This window comes from Sodiomyces alcalophilus (genome assembly GCF_042370955.1).
Source record: "Sodiomyces alcalophilus JCM 7366 unplaced genomic scaffold ACRALscaffold_7, whole genome shotgun sequence".
NCBI classification, from domain to species: Eukaryota; Fungi; Ascomycota; class Sordariomycetes; order Glomerellales; family Plectosphaerellaceae; genus Sodiomyces; species Sodiomyces alcalophilus.
Window position 1 is genome coordinate 3,807,190 of NW_027263538.1, and position 18,292 is coordinate 3,825,481.

The 18,292-nt window shown below is 38.5% G+C and overlaps 1 non-coding gene across 1 annotated transcript; it reads right to left on the reverse strand.

The window, feature by feature from the left end:
- Positions 1 to 9,458: 9,458 nt before the first annotated feature.
- ACRALDRAFT_t248 lies at positions 9,459 to 9,530 on the reverse strand. Its single transcript has one exon. It is a non-coding gene; the product is annotated as a tRNA-OTHER (tRNA).
- Positions 9,531 to 18,292: the final 8,762 nt, after the last annotated feature.

Here is an 18,292-nt window from a genome sequence, read left to right on the forward strand (position 1 = left end):
TCTAATAATTTTAAAGAACTTTAAATACTATCTACTATTATAAACTGGCTACTTTGTATCCCGGTTTAGTTATAGACTCTAGGCCCGCCGTTTATGCTATTACTCGTTATATAATAACTATATATACACTACATTTATATACCCTATATTAATCTCCTATTTTATATAGTCTTGAGTTTGAATATATACTAATGGTTTTATTATAATACGATTATATTATTTATCTATAGAAAGTATTTCTTATTACTATTATATCTATATATAAGTCTTTGGTATTTATAGTCTATTAGATATTATTTAACTGTTTATACAATATACATCTCTTACTTTACTATCTTATTATTAGTTTAAATACTTTATTAAGGCTATATAGTTATTTATATATATTGTTTTACTATATACGAAGTTTTATATAATCTAACTCTAAAGTATTATAAAACTAATATATGTATTAATTTTTAATCTTAATTTATCTCTACTCTTTATAATAAGTACACTTATATTGATTCTTAAAGTTAAGTTTATATGCTTTAATATACTAACTATTATTCTACTCCTTATAGTTAAGAGTAGAAACTTAAAAAAAAATATAGGTATAATAATAGTTATGAATAAAATTACTTATAAATAGAATAAAGATAATTTAGAAATTATTATTTATATTAATATATTAGCTTATATATTTCCCTAATACCCTTAATTAATAATCTACTAATACGATTAAATATTATATATATATTATATATATATATATATATATATATATATATATATTCAGGTTATTATTATAGTAGAGTGCCTAATTTTAATAAAATAATTCTATTAATAGTTATTAAGAGAGTTAGTTATAAGTAGGATTAGTTACGAATAGGACAGTATACGAGCAGGCGTTGCGCACGTTCAGGTTGTTGTCGAGGAGTGACATCTAATTAGGCGTGTGATTCTATGTAAACAGAAGTACCTTTCCGATAAATAAAGACAATTAAAGACTCTTTGTTAGGGCAACAGGTCACTATCCCCTTTATTTTAACCGCTCCTAAGGTCACTAACTAAATATATAACTTTTATTACGGGCAGTGTAGGCGGCTAAAGAGCTATAAAAGATTTTAATAGCGGCCATATAGGGCGGTAATAGTCTGGACGACTAGACGTCTATAAGTTAGCCTAATATCCTTATAAAGAGTACCGCTAATATATATAAGCGCCTGGTTTTCCGGGTCTTAATTAAGTTATATCGAGCCCTTAAGGCTATAAAGAAGTATGCCCGGGATAATAAGGGGTTCGACCCCGTGGCGCGTTGTCGCTAGGCGGAGGAGGAGGAGGCGGAGAAAAAGCGGTTCGATACTCCTATTAAAACAGAGCGCTACCTAGCTACTATTACCTGCCGTCTAGGCCAGTTAGTTAAATAAAATTCGAAGTTAGCTAGTCTTTATAAAAAAACCGGCTATAAAAAATAAATAAGGGTACCTTATGATAGTCGTTAGGCTTAGGCTAGGGGAAGCTAGGTAGGGGGCTATTAGCGCTTATTTTATTATTTTAATTAATTTTCTTTTTTTTTATTTTCCTCTCCTAGTGTTACGGGTTGACCACGTGGAGATAATCCGGTAGAGCACCGGATCTTCCGACTAATTATATCGTATTTCTAGTAGGTCGCCGCGATATTATATTTAGGTTATAAGCGCCTATAGAGATTTCTCCTTTTCCTCCTTCTCTTCTTAGTTTTAGATAATTTAATTATTCGGCCTTACCTTATAAATAACTCGTGACTAGCCGCTTATATATCAAAAGCTCAGCGAAACCCATACGCTACGCTAATAGAGATAAACCAGTACTTTAATTCACCTCCTAGCGCTCCGTCACGCCTAACGGGCGAGTCGCCTAAGGCTATAATGTAGAGGAGGGAGATTATTAACCCTTTATAGACTCAGGTTATAACCTTAACTACCTAGATCTAAGAATAATAGAATATTATTAATTAGCTATTATAAGCGATATAAAACTAATAATATACGGCTACGCCTTATCTCGCTATATTATCAGAAAAGACTATATAAGGCTTTTAACCGCCTGCCCCGATACCCACGCCTAACCTAATACCCGTTTCGAACCTTAGGACTAAAGTATTCCTGTTACCGTAGAGGTTGAATAGTAAATGCTTAGAGTATACGAGCTAGTTATCTGAGATTCGCGAAAAGCTTTTACTCGATTAATATCTTTTTTAAAGCTCGCGTAAAAAGTGGTACTTTATTAACGCCTATCTAGATAAAGCCCCCCGCTGCGTTATCGCCTCCTTCTAGGCCGTAAGCGGAATCGATAGTTAATACGACCCCGAAGACTTCCTTAATTATCTTTATCGTATATATAGGGACGTTAACGAATAGCCTCGCGCCGCTAACGCCCTAAGAACGCTATATTAGCGTGAAGACTAAGTGTTCGGAAGCTTTATACCCGGTTTCGAATAATAACTCGTTATCGCTAATAGAGGTTAATAGGATAATACTATAAAGATTATATTCCTAGAGGGAGCTTTTAGTAGTCGCCTTCGTGCTGCTTTTATTACCGCGAAACTCTTAAATAACTACTATACTTAGATAATAAGAGTATAGAGTATCGCTTAGAGACTCGAAGCTCTTACTATAAGGCTATATTTCGGCTAAGGACCCTGTAATAGTAATAATAATAATCACGCCTATAAGTATAACGGCGACGTAAAGATAGGAGAAGTTAATCGAGTATAGACTAAGAGGAAAGAGATAAGAGAGTGCTATAACTATAGAAAAAAGGGATACCTTACTAGGAAATACCGCTTAAAATAGAAAAACGCCGAAGATTAGAAAAAGAACCGTGTAGCTAAGGTCTTAGCAGCCTCGGATAACAAGACGACCTATATAGCTTTTACTCGTAAACTACTTTACCCTAAGACCGTCGCGTAAATTAAATTAGCTATATTAGAAATACCGAGTAACTAAGGTTATTAACCCGTATATAGTAGAACTAGACGTACCTTTAAACGTATACCCGAGGTTCTATATAGACCTTTTATAACGTATAAGCGAGGACCCGCTTCCTAGCTAAGTTCTACACGACCCTTAACCTAGCCCGATTCGTGACGGCTTAGAAGAAGACGAATAGATAGTAGAAGAGATCCTATACGCTAGAAATAGGAAGGTAGGTAAAGATATAGTAAGAGAAGCGTTAGCAAAGTAGGAAGGATACCCTTAGATATTATAGGAACTAATAGAGTCTTTTTCTTTTTTTTTTCATTACGCGCATAGAGCCCTAGAGCTATGGCGCGGCGGGCTATAGCGCTAGGCGCTATAGTCCTAAAAGACAGCTAAGTACAGTACTATATAGCAGTAAAATCAGTAAATAACAAAGGAAATCCTCTGTATCAATCTGCCTAATACCCTGTTCTTTATACTAAAGTCAGGAAGACCAAACCAGGAAAAGTCAGACCGCAGAATCCGTAGTAATTTGCCCCTTAAACCACTCTGCCGTAGCTATCTAGTAGCTAAAAGGAAGGCCTATAAGCCTTATAATCCTTTTTTAGTACTAAATAATAGCGGTAGAGTCAGCGGTAGGCCTGCTAGGGCTTCCCACAGGGCGTCTCTTTCTGCCCTATAGATAGGGCATTATAAAATCAGGTACGCTATATCCTGGACCGGGGAGCCCGGGCAGGAACAGCGGTCTAAAAAGCAGTTTTAGGCCCGTTTTTAGTAGGGTCTCAGGTAGACGAATCCAGTTTTTCACTGGATATAGGCTAATTAAGGCCACCGCGGGCCCTGTAGATACAGGGGCTTTCGAGAGAAGCGTAGGTTATCCTGGACTAGGCGCCTATATAGGCGGCCTAGTCGGACTATTTTACCCCTTTTTTAGGCCTCTTCTTCAGCAGCCCAAAGGGATTTCCAGTCAGCTATCGTAGCTGCGTTTACCCGGCGTCTTAGGTGACTAAGGGTAACTAGCTTAACAGATTTAGTGGCTTTCCCCGGGTCTAGAGCCCGTTTAGCTACCTTATCTGCTAGTTCGTTGCCCTCTATCCCTATATAAGCCGGGACCCACCAGATAAAGACCGAGGTGCCCTATTATTTAAGGCGGGAGATATGGTTTTTAGCAGTTATAGCCCACTACGAGGGGCCCTAAAGCTTCTAAATAACCGCCTATGAATCGCTGAAAATATAGCACTCCAGGGGCCTAGAAGACTATTATAGGGCAGTCTCTAAGGCCTGAACTATAGCGTATAGTTTAGCGTTAGCGACTTCGGCAGAGGGGCCTAGGTTAATTCCTAGGGCTCTACAGGGCCTATTAGCGGGTAACCACTATATAATAGCGGCTACCGCCTGTTTAGGCGTTATAGGGCCCGGGGGGCCTATGGGGTGGCCTATGGGGTGGCCTTAATAGCTATCGGTATAGAAAACAGATGCCTAGCTGCCGGGGGGCTGGATTTCCATTAGGGCTTCGAGGTAGGCTATTTTAGGTTCGGTAGGGTCTTTTATAGAGGGCTACGGCGCTATAGGGCCGGGAAAATAGGGGCGTAGGTCCGCTAAAGGCGCTAAGGCCTAGGGGGCCTCCTACTTAGTAGACGGGGCCTCTATATCCTAGGAGGACCCTACTAAGGCCGGTAGTTCCCCCCCTAGCTTATAAAGCTATGTGGAGGGCTGCAGGGTCTAGAAGAGGGCGAGGTCGTTATCGTCGTTGTTTAATTCGTTACGGACACTATCTAGAAGCTCCTTTTTTACCGGGTGGTTCGGTAGGAATTTTAAGACTCTAAAGGCGTAGAGCCTATTAGATCTATTTAACCGAACCCGGGCCGGCGGAACAGCGGCTTGTAGTTCTAAAGGGCGGAGGGGTGCACCCCTAAAGGCACCTAGGGCCCTAACTAGAGCGCCGTATTATAGGCGTTCTGGTTGGTCTACTAGGTGGGTTTTTTAGGACCCGGCGTCCCACCGGAGCTATAAGCCGAAGTCAGCTATAATAGATACACAGGCTATATATAACTGCCGTAGGGCCCTAAAAGACAGGCCCTTCTAGGAGCTAGCGAGCCTCTATAGTCGATTTAAGGCGCTAGTGGCTAAGTTTAACCGTTTTTCGACATAGGGTTTAAAGAATAACTTAGGGTCAAACCAGACCCTAAGCCACCTAATAGCCCCCTCGGTAGGCCTAATTTCGTGCCCTGCTATAGTAGCTAAGTCGTTAACTATAGAGCGTTTATTATAGAAATAGATAAGCTCTGTTTTTTACGGGTCGAAGAAGACTTAGTTATTTTCGGCGGCGCTAAAAAGGGCGTTAGCTGCTGACTCTAGGGCCCTATAGTTCCTACTAGCTGATTTAGAAGCTATTGATAGCCGGAAATCATCTATATAGGAGAGCTATAGGCCTTGGAACCCTTTATCCACTATAACCCCTCTACTATATATCAGGAAGAGTATAGGGGATAGGGGGCAGCCCTGTGGGACCCCTATATTTAGGGCAGTAGGCTGCTAGACCTGCCCTTCGAACGCTAGCTGGATACGCCTATTTTCTATAAAGGAGGCGACCCAGCTAACTAAGTTCGGGGGTAGTTAAAGCTGTTATAGGGTGCGAAGGAGCTATAGCCTGGCGATATAATCGAAGGCGCCTTTAATATCTAAAAACAGGGTGGAAATAACTCTGTTTTTCTGACTTTTCCGTTATTTTTGAATATAATTTAGTAAAAGAAGGGCTATATCAATAGCTAAGCGTTATTTTCTACCCCCTATTTAACTAGGGTGTAGAAGGTCGTTACGTGAATTTATAAGGAAGGCGAGTCTAGCAGCTATAATCCTTTCTAGTACTTTACCTAGGCAGTTCAGAAGGGCTATAATCCTATAAGACTTAGGATATAAATAGTCCTTTTTCCCTGGCTTAGGCAGAATAACACTAAGGGCCTCTTTCTAGCAGGTAGAGTGATAACCCACTAAAAAAAGAGCTGAATAGGCCTATAGGAAGACCCCCGGTATCGTATTATAGGCTTATTAGATAGGTTTTAAGCCTATACGATCCGGGCCGGGTACCTTACCTATAGCGGCTCTAAAGATAGCACGCTATAGTTTAATAGCCTATAGGCTAGGCCACTCCTAGGGCCTTCTAGAGTCCTTACTACCTAAACTAGTTAGGTCCTGGGGCCCTCTAGAGGGTCTAAAGGGGCCTAGGTCCCCTAAAGGGCCTATACAAACAGGGGCTTTAGGGGCACGGTAGCGGTGGCCTCGGTGGCCTCGGGGGTAGAAAACAGGGTCCTTAGGAATATATTACACTTATCCTTAAAGGTATAGGGTAAGGTTATTCCTGTTATATAACTAAATGGGTTATGTAAATATAGTTGTACCGATACGGCTACGCAGCTCGGAAATTAGTCTCCGAGCTCTTGGGCTATTAGCCACTAGAGCAGGCGTGGCTTATGGATAAAACAGGCTACTAGACGGGGATTCCTATTAGTTATAGATAGCCGAGGCACAACCTATATATAGCTCAGCCTCCTACGAGCCTAAGGTGTGGAATCAAGGCAATCTATAGTATCTCTATAGCTCGGTTCGGTTAATCATAGCTTCACGTTATAGTTATAAGCCCGGGAGGAACGTCTATTCCTATAACTTCCCCGCACGCCGAACACCGCACCGGTTCGAAACACGTTCGAATAACCCTAGCCGAGGAGATACTTTAAGGCATAAGAATACAAGCCACTAACACTGCTAAGGGCCTAAGGATCTGCTTTATCCTAGGGGCATAGTACAGTAATATATCCGAGATCAGCCTCTAAAGTACGAGATCTTCCTTTCTTTACAGGCTAAGGGGGTGTGTCACAACCAATATAAGCAGTACTTTACCCTATCGTTATAAGGGATATTCCTTTTTAGCGTAGTGGTAAAAGTCTGCGACAATTCCGACTAGGCCATTCGTTTAGGGTACCGACTAGGGCACTTGGTTATTCCGACTGGGGTCCTATATTGACAGCCGGTGACACCCGCCCGCGCGTTCCACTTGTACCCAGATACGTTCACATAATAATACTACAAGATATCCGCTCAATTGAATCGTAACGACGATACACTTAATTGATCGTAGCGACGGTCCCGACGATACACTTAATTAATCGTAGAGACGATACCGACGATACACTTAATTAATCGCAACAACGATACGCTTAATTAATCGAAACGACGATACGCTCAATTAATCAAAACAACGATACGCTGAATTAATCCTAGCGACGGTCCCGACGATACACTTAATTAATCGTAGAGACGATACCGACGATACACTCAATTAATCGCAACGACGATACGCTCAATTAATCAAAACAACGATATGCTCAATTAATCCTAGCGACGGTCCCGACGATACACTTAATTAATCGTAGAGACGATACCGACGATACACTTAATTAATCGTAACGACGATACGCTTAATCGATTATAGTAACGGTCCCGACGATATACTCAATTAATCATAGAGACGATACCGACGATATACTTAATTAATCGTAGTAACGGTCCCGACGATACGAACGATACACTTAATTAATCGTAGTGACGATACACTTAATTAATCGTAGTAGCGATACACTTAATTAATCGTAGTAACGCTTAATTCATCGTAACGACGATACGCTTAATACGTGTCTATAAGTATCTAGGTATAAAAAGCAGTTATAACGCCTAGCGTCAGGTATTATCAGTACTGCCCTAGTCGGAATAACTAAGTGCCCCAGTCAGACTAACCGTACCTTTCGTTTATTCCGACTAGGGCAATACTGATAACGCCTAACGCCAGCTGCCACTACGTCCTTTTGTACCTAGATACTTACAGACGCGTACACTCAATTAAGCGTATCGTCTCTATGATTAATTGAGTATATCGTCGGTATCGTTTCTACGATCAATTGAGTGTATCGTCGGTATCGTTCCTACGATCAATTAAGTATATCGTCGGTATCGTTCCTACGATTAAGTAAGTGTATCGTTATCGTCGGTATCGTCTCTACGATTAATCGAACATATCGTCGTTACGATTAATCGAACGTATCGTGTCTACGATTAATCAAACGTATCGTCTCTATAATTAATCGAACGTATCGTCTCTACGATCAATCGAACATATCGTCTCTACGATCCATCAAACGTATCGTCTCTACGATCAATCGAACGTATCGTCGTTACGATCACTTATAAATATATCGTCGCTACGGTCATTTAAGCGGATATCTTATAGTGTGCAAGCGGAATAAGCGGGCGGGTGTTACCGGCTGTTAAAATAGGACCCTAGTCGGAATAAACGAATGGCCTAGTCGGAATAACCTCACCCAAGGTATAAGCCTTCGGGCCTTCTAGTCCCTGAATAGGGGGTATTTTAGCGTTAAGACTGCTTTTTATATAGCTATACGCCTTAAAAATCTTATTACCTTCGGCCTAGGCTAGGAAGGCCTCCTAGTACTCGGTTTTTACTGTTTTTATAGCGCGATAGTAGGCGTTTCGGGCTGCTTTCTAGGCGGCTTTAAGGGGGGTAAGCCGGGGGGCCGGGGCCCCCTTTTTTGCCTTTTTCTTAAAAACCCTAAAGGCCCTACTACTCTCTTTTCGTAGGGTCTTTAGCTCTTTAGTCCACTACGGTTTCAAACGCTCTATTACTTTAAGCCTAGGCGTGGAAGACTCTAGGGCTATAGTAATAGAGCTTAAAAGGTGGCGACCTATAGAGTCCTAATCTATAGCGTTAATCGCCTACTATAATTAAAGCGTTAGTTAGGGTTCTAGGTCCTTTAAAGACCTAAAGAACAGGTCCTAGTCCGCTAATTTATAGTATAGGCGGATAGGATAGCCTTATTTATAGGGCCTTTAGGACCTAAAACAGCTACCGAGATAAGAATAGCGCGGTGGTTAGAGGTGGTATTATCGATATACCTCTAGCTATTAAGGTAAAGGCGGTAAAAGCCGGGCGTATAAAAAACTAGGTCTATAACTAACTCCCGGTATAGATTATCCCTAATTAGGGTCCCTTTATACAGGTTAACCTTTTTAGGGTCTACTAAATAAATAGCTCTAAGGCTATCTAACTAGTCTATTTTTTTTTTAATATATATATATAGCCCTAAAGCTATAGCATAAGTCTATTAAGGAGACTATTCCTATAACGAGTATCTAGTCTATTTATATAAACCGTTTAAAGTAAAGAAGTGGCTAGCCCGTTTATATTCAGCCCGGGAATTATTAAGTGTATTACGCGCGCCGTAGAGTTCCCTAGGCTCTAGGGCACGGTCGTAAAGGCGTGTGTGTATGCGCTTAATGCGCGTGTGTTACGTAAAAGCCCTACCTCCCCTAAGGCAAGGATTATATAAGGCGTGTGTCTTCTATTAGTTAGGTCGTAGTCTGACTAATATATCCCTGTTCGGGTCCCCTGTTTCGGTTTAAGGGCTCTGGGTAGTTTATACACGAAAAAACTTTCCGTGCGCGAAGTAGGGGGAGTAGGATTCGAACCTACGACTTTGCGATAAGTCACTAGGCGCACTACCACTACGCTATCCCCCTAACCAGTCTACTAAAGGCTAGGCCTTAATAATATCTTAGTTCGACGTAGCCCTATTTTATTACTAGTAGTTCTTATTAAAGTCCCCTATAATAAGGGCGGGCCCAGGGATTAAGAGGCCCTATAGGACCCTTTCTTCTATCCAGGGGCGGGCTATAAAGCCTAAAAAGGGGGGGGAGGTTAAGGGGGGGCCAGGGGGCCCCGGGGGGGGTCGTTAACGGTCTAGGGGGGCCCGCGGTGCCTAAAAAGGGCCGGTGCCCCTAGTATTCTTCGAGGGGTCGAGCTCTTCTTAATTATAGACGTGTAGGATATAGAAGGTCTATGGAAAGTAAACCTCTATAATCTAAGCGTCTAGGTCGTCGAGGAGGTCCTTTCGAAGGGAAAAGTCGATATTACTAGCCTTTCTAATATAGGCTAGCACCCTAGGCCTAAGAGGGAAGACCTAGGAGGTGTAGAAGGTAGGGGGGGCGGTGTAGAAGGCCGAGTGGCTTTTAATCACCTCGCCTTCCGGTTTCTAAAAGCAGTAGGGTTCCTAAATTAGGACTATATTAGCCGAAGCCTCTAAAGCCTATTCCAGGATCGATTCGTGGGCCGGTTATTATTTATTAGCGTTATATTAAATAAATAGCAGCCCGTTTTTCGGGCTTTTCGAGCTAGAAAACCCACTATTTATAGGAACAGTTAGGCTTTAATAGCTCGAATAACCTCGTAGTTCGGGCTATCGGGGGGGTAGTCGCCGTTATAGTTATAGCAGTGGTATTTAGTCTGGACGCAGATACCGTATTCTTTATAGCAGTTATAGTAGTGTTCGGTATAATGCTCGTGCTTACTGGCGTAGATAAAACAGGTCGTTTCGGCCTTATAGGTGCCCCTAGTATAGCCGAATTTCTAGTACTCGGGATTCGTATTAGGAGGCGCCTTGACTTAAGCAAACGAATAGTGACGCTATTATATAGTCGCTTATTACTTATAACGACTAATAGAAGCCGAGTATAACTGCGCTATTTATAATAAAGAGATATTAGCCATTATAAGCTATATAACACACTAAAAAGCTAAGCTCCTAAGTTATAGTCGTTTTATAATGTTATCTAACTATAAGGCTTTAAAATACTTTATAATAAAAAAGATATTTAATAAGAGATAAAGCCGATAGGCTGGCGAGCTAGTCTAGTTCGACTTTATACTAGAATACTATAAAGATACCGATAACTATATAGCAGATACTCTTTTATAAAGAGAATAAGACTAATTAAAAGACTTCTTAGATAAATAGGAATAGGTATAGTATATATAGTTAATCCCCGAGACCTTAATCTCTATAAAGATCTGCCTCCTTCGCGAGAACCCACGGGTATTTAAAGCCGATAATAAGCTATAAAGACTCTAGGACTCTATAGTAAAGGAGGATAACTAGTACCGCCTAGTAACCTAAGCCGTATCTAGAGGTAAACGATAGTTTCCCCCCTTATTAGGTCTCCGAGCCTAGATTACCGAGTATAGGATTACCTCCTAAGGGTTATTAATATTCCGAGACCGCTTATAGGTACTAGGAGCCTAAGAAGGGAGTATGCTATGAATATAAGTAATCCAGGCTATACACGACTCTATAATTACAGGCGACCCAGGGTATAAGAATATAATCGCTTTTCTAATAAGAATCTTCTTCTAGCCGGGAATAAATAGAGATATACGTAGGTTTATACGGAACTACGACGTTTATAACTAAAGTTATACGTAATATAAGCGGCTGGTCATAAGTTATTCACAGAGTAAGGCCGAATAATTGAATTATCTAAAGCTAAGGAGAAAAGGAAGAAAAGGAGAAATCTCTATAGGCGCTTGCGACCTAAATATGATATCGCGGCGACCCACTGGACGCGCGATATGATTGGTCGGAAGATCCGGTGCTCTACCGGATCATCTCCACGGGGTCAACCCGTAACACGTAAAGGACTATTAGATAAGGACTCTTAAAGCCACTACCGATCCCCGAATAAATAAGAAGCGACTTATTGATAGACTTTATAATAGACTTATTACCCGTTAAAAAGAAGAAGTATAGATATTTATAGGTTATAATTAACCGATTAATAGAGGCTATTACCCTTAAAGCGATAGACTTTATAAAAGCGGAAGTCTATACTAAACGGTTTCCATACTATTATTTCTAATTTTACGGTATACCTTACTTAATTATAAGCGATAAAGGCTTTAACTAGATAAGTCAGTTTTAGCGATACTTTTATAAACTAGCTAGGATCGAATAAAGTGTAAGTATAGCTTATTACCCTTAGACCGATAACGCTATTAAGCGAGCGAATTAAGAAATATAGGTATACCTCTAAGCTTTTATTTATTACGCCTAAGACCATTAGGATAAACTACTACTTATAGCCTAACTAGCGTTAAATAACCGGGAGAGCTTAACTATAGAGATAAGCCTATTCTTCCTAGAACACGGATACTATATTAACTTAATCTAGATCTATAAGGAGCTAAGTAGCGATACTCGGGAGTTTATAGCCTATAACCTACTCTATCGCCTCTAAAAGGCCACGGAGTTTACCTAAGCTATAATAGTAGCTATATAACTATAATAAGCAGAGTCCGCGAATAAGCGTTATATCCCCGCTAAACGGTTCCGAGAAAGTGATTTTATATAGCTCTTACTCGCGAACTACTTTACCCCGCGATTATCGCGTAAATTAAGCTAATTATATTAGAAATATAGAGTAACTAAGGTTATGAACCTATACGTAGTAGAACTAGACGTACCTTTGAATATATACCCGAGGTTCTATCTAGATCTCCTATAACGCGTAACCGAGGATCTACTTCCCGGCTAAGTCGTATACGATTCCTAACCTAGCCTGATTTATAATGGCTTAGAAGAAGATAAACAGACGGTAAAATAGATCCTATACGCTAGGAATAGGAAGGTAGGTAAAGGCATAAAAAGGGACGCGTTAGTAAAGTAGGAAGGATACGCTTAGATATTATAGTAACCGATAGAGTCTTAATAAAAACTAAGCGCCCTAGATCGCTATAAAAAGAAGTATAGCCCGATTAAAACTAATAATAAACCCCGTAAATATTATAAAAGGAAAAAGAGTTATAGAAAAGGTGGTAATAATTAAATAAAGGTTAGAATAATAGTAAAGTATAAACGGCTAGTTATAGGTTAATCGCACTAAGTAAGGCTATGTAATTATATTAGCTAGAATTAAGGAAAGGAAAGGAAAGGAAAAGGTCTATAAAGAAGTGCAGGATTTACTAAGTTTATACGAATCCGGGGTAAGGGCAGCGCGAGGTCCGAGTATCGGATCTACGTGCTAATTAGCGGTTCCGGCCTTATACCGGAACTATACTTTCGAGGGGTTAACCCGTGATATTAGCACCCCCCCCCCCGGGGGGCCGTAATAACTAAGGACCGAATCCGTTTTACCTAAACGCGTCGCGAGGGAGGCGTGTATCCTCCTGTATATTAGGTATATTTAAGTCGCGCGGCGTTCGCGGCGACTTTGCTCCTAAGTGATTAGTGTTCCGCGTTACGCTAAGCGCCTACTTTTTATATTAAAAACACCTAGTTACTCCTTTTTCTTTACTTATAAACTATTATAATAAATAGCTTTATAGGCTTTTATTATATTCTATCGTTCGATATTATAGTATAAGCGTAGCTTTACTCTGTTTTTTATTTATAGTTAATTCCTCTTTTATAAGCCTATAGTATTATTTTTAGTAATAAGCTTTATCGCCTATTCTATACTAAAAGCTACATTATTCCTTACTAACTTATAGTATAGTTACGCCGTACTTATAGCTTTTTTATTAATTTAATAAATCTTATCCTTTTAACTATTTAATTAATTATTATAAGTCTTTTAATAAGTCCTCGCGCTAATTTAGTTAGGTTATAGCTAATAGAGTACGTCTAGATATCCGTACCCTGCTATAGCGCCTGCTACGCCTATAAGGGCACTGCTAAGAAACCCCCCGCTATTAGTAATATCGCCGCCTCCGCTCCCCCTCCCCTTTGATTAAGGAAATAGCCGAAAAGGCTATCGCTAAGATAGCGAGTACCGGTAAGCGTCCCGGTAAAGAAAAGGTATACGACTAGAGTCTATACTTCGCCGCGAGGGCCCTATTAACGCTCCGGTAGCTTATTATGCCTAATAAGCGATAGTGCGGCCTAAGTTACTCTCTTAGCTATTATTATAACGATTTCTGCTACCCTTACGCTAATCGTATTATAGGTATTAAAATAAAATTTAACTAAACGTGTTATAACTAGTCCGGGCCTAGCGCCGCCTATAAAAAGCCTAAGTGCTATAAATACTCTATAGGAACTTATATATACCGCCTAATAAGTTTTTTACGATCCGGGGGCTAAGTAGTTATTACTAACCTCCTTAGTCTCCCCCCGGCGTAGCTAAGGTTATCCGTCCTATAGCTACCACGAGTTATACTATATATAATAATCTAGACGATAATAATATAAGTATTCCCGAGCCTTCTTTCTAGGTCGCCGCTAACTCTAGTCTAGCTCCGCGAGGCCTTTAAGTTAGCTCGCGGCGACTATTATACCTTACTATCCGAGGAGCTCCCCGCCCCCGCCACTATTATTATTAACGCCGCCTCCGCCTCCGCCCCTATTAATAATAGTAAGGGTCTCCCTAATAAGGTAAAGGCCCTCTGCTAGGAGGTTCGTGACTAGGGCGCCGCGATAAGGCGCCTCTTAGAGGGTATTCTCGCTGCCCTTTAAGGGGGTAATAATCCTATTACCGATAATAATAGTAATAGTAATAAAGGCGGCTTAGGTAATAATACCGCTAATTAAAGTCCTTTATAAATATATTATCTACCTTTTTAGATACCGGAGGGGAGGCCGGTAAATTCCCCCCCTTTAATTAATTTACGGCTATAAGTTATTTTAATAAATTAGGCTACGAGTAGTAGGCTGTACGCGCGGAAGAGAGGAATCAAGCAAATAGCTGTTGAATTCGTAGATCCGTAGGATTACTGCTTGTTTCGCGAGCTTGAAGCTGCGTTTAATAATATTGATATATTGTGTAAAGAACTGACTTCTGGGATTTCTTCCTGGATCCGGGGCTGGCAAAAGACCCTGGAAGATTGGGTGGCGACTGTTACGTCAACAGCCTACACGGCGGTTGTCACGCCACGTTATTTGCTTAAGTAATAACTAAGATATCGTATTTACGATACCTAGTATATTTATATAATTATTACTTATTATAAGTATAATATCAACACCCCCCCGTAAGCTGACTCTTATATAATAAGTGCAGCTTAGTCAGGTTATAGTTATAGTTATAGCGCAGTAATCCTAGTCTATCTAAGACTAGAATACATAGAGGAAAGATTTGAAAAACCTCTTGATTTTAATTCAAGGGAAAATTCAAAAACCCTTGTTATTATTATAGTATATTATGCAAAGGAAAATTCAGAAAAACCTTTAATATCTAGGAAAACCTGAAGGTAAAAAACCTAGTTATTCCCCTTGTATAGAACCAAGAATACTAAGTATTAAAACCTAGTATTTTAATTCTTTAATATTATTATAAGGCGGCAAATCATACTCAGGCAACGTATCGTCCTTATGACCTAGGTTCATATAACCGCAAAGAGTATTATAAGTCTCTTTTGCTAAACCTTTAGTTATTATATCAGCTATATTAAATTTCGTATTTATATATACGATTTTTATTTTATTATTTTATAGCTGTTGCCTATAGTAGTGATACTGCCTGTCGATATGCTTTGCCCGTTTATGAAATTCAGGGTTTTCGGCGAGCTTCTTTACACTCTCACTATCTATTAAGATAGTACGAATCTCGAGAGTATTATTATTATTATTATTATTTTTATTATTATTATTATTATTGCCTCTTGTATTAGAATCTAGACCTAGATTCTATAGTATATCTTTATATAAATTATAAAGATAGATTCCTTCTTTAGAAGCTTCTATAAGAGCTATATATTCGGCCTCTGTTATTAATAAAGCAACGACTTTTTGTTTAGTTAAGGTCTAACTAACGGGGTTATTTACTCCCACGTAGTAAATATATCCTGAAGCCGAGGTTCTATCCTCGATTATATCTGAAAAGCTGGCATCAGAATAACCGTAAATACCAAGGTCTTCTTTATTATAGTTATATAAAAGACCGATATTAGGATATGTATTTATATAAGCCCAGATTCGATTTAACGCAGTAAAGTGATCTTATAAGGGATTACTTATATAGCGAGAACACTAGTTAACTGCGTAAGTTATATCTGGTCTTTAATGCAAGGCTAGATATAATAAAGCCCCGATTTCCTATTAGTATTTATTTATATTATTAGTTAATGCTTGTTTAGGATTTGGTACTAGGACCTTCTTATGTATATAAGGGGTGTTAACCCTTTTCAGACTTCGTTTATTATACCTTTTAAGTATCTTATTAGTATAAGGTAACTAACTTATAGAAAGAGTCTTATTTTCTTTATTTATATTTATTATATGACCTAGAAAGGTATTTATTTCACCTAAGTCTTTAAGTGTAATATCTTTAGATATCTCCTTAAAGAAATAGTCTAGAGTATCCTTAGAAGGGCTTAGAGCCACTATATCGTTAACGTGGCATAAAAGAATAGCTTGTTCTTCTATTCTTTTAATTTTATTATATTTATAAAAGGTAAAAAGTCCGTTATTATATTTAGAGACTTGGTAACCTAGTTTAGTTAATATCTTAACTAGGTAATTATACTAGAGTCTAGGACTTTGTTTTAACCCATACAAAGCTTTATTAAGCTTATAGAGTGTTATATAATTATTACTTTTATTTTTATTATTTTGTGAGCTGTCTTCTCTCTTGAAGCCTATAGGTTATATAGCGTATATCAGGGTATCTATATTAGTATGAACGAACGCGTTTTTAACGTCGAACTGCCTGAATTTCTAGCCGCGTGATACGCCTAGTATTAAAGCTAGTTTATAGCTTCCTGGCCGGTAGGTAGTTAAAAAGGTTTTTAGATAATTAAGACCTAGAACCTGATTAAATCCCTGAATAACCCACTAAGCCTTATATTAAATAGCTTCGCCAGAGCTATTATATTTGATTCTGAAGACCCAACGACCTCCTAGTACGTGGTAGTCTTCCTTTATTTTATTATAATTATTAGGCGTATTTCTTATATTTATTAAATCCCAGGTCTTTCTCTTTTCGAGTTCTGATATTTCTACTACTATCGCGTTTATCCATTTATCTTTATCTAGGCAGTTTATAGCCTGTTTATAGGTAGCTGGTTCGTTAATCGAATTTATAGTTAAAAGAAATAGGGAATTTTCTTAAAACTATAGGTTTCTAAGTAAAGTATTATTTATATAATATAGTAAGTGCGCACTATTATTATAGGATATTAAATCCTTATAGTCCGGTTTTAATGGTTCTGAAGGTATTTGGACTTCTAGCCTGGTACTTTGGCTACTGTTATTATTATTAGCCGGGCTATGGTTAATATTATTATTATTATTATTATTATTATTATTACTAACAGCTGGAACTTTATAGCCCGCTGCCCGTAGACAAAGACTCTTACGTCTATTATTATTATTCTTCTCTTCTTTAGGTTGAATAGACTTAATAGAACGTTTAGAAACGCGCGAAGGAATATTTTATAAAAATTAACCGGTATTTTCACTAAAAGTGATTCCTTTATTATACTTAACGGGTTAATAAGGCCCGCGGTTAGAAACCTGATTATTATATGCCTGAGTATTAATATAAGGAGGGAGGTTATTATTATACTTGTTTTCAGGCGTATAGTTATTGTTATAGTTATCTAAAGAAGAGTGAAGAAACTGATTCTCTAAGACATAAACGTCTCGAAACCAACCAGTCTTTTTAGTTACTGGGTTATAAACCTTATAGTTATAGTTATTAAAACCTATTAAAGCACCTCGAAGTGCTCTTGTATCTAGTTTCTTTATATTCGGGTCGTTGTTTTTATAATAAATAATAGAACCCTAGACCCGTATATTATTAATATTAGGTTTCTGACCTTATGAAAGCTCAAAGGGACTCTTATATTCAAGAGCTGAATTAGGTGATCTGTTATATATATAAACAGCTAAGAGAATAGCTTCACCCTAAAGGTATCGAGGCAGCCCCGAGTAGAAAAGAAGAGCTCGAACCTTTTCTATTATAGTTCTTATAACTCGTTTAATAGAGCCTTAAGCTTTATAAGTGTACGGTGGCTTTATATTATGCTTTATACCTATAAAGAGGCGTTAAAAAGAGGCGTTATTAAATTCTTTTCTACCGTTAGTATCTATTTCTTTAATAAAGAAGTGATATTTATTATTATTATTATTTTCTACCTGAGCTTTCTACTCTTTTATAGCTATAACTACCGTCGTTTTAGACTTATCTAAGAGTAGTTATGCCTATAGAAACCGGGTGGAACGGTCTAGTATAAATAAAATCCAATGCTTTTTATTATAAGAAAGAGGTTTAATCGGTCTATAAAGATCTATATAAACCTTTTCTAAATAGGAAAAGTCTTTATATTTATTAACTGAATCTTTATTCGTAAGTGTAATAGACTTGCACTTCTTACAGGTATTATAGCTCTGTATTTTAGTTAATTCTTTATTAGTTATATTATAATCTTTTTTAAGAGTATTAGTATAAAGACTTTTTAAGGTAATAGGGTTAATATAACCTATCCTGTTATACTATAGCGTTATGTTTTT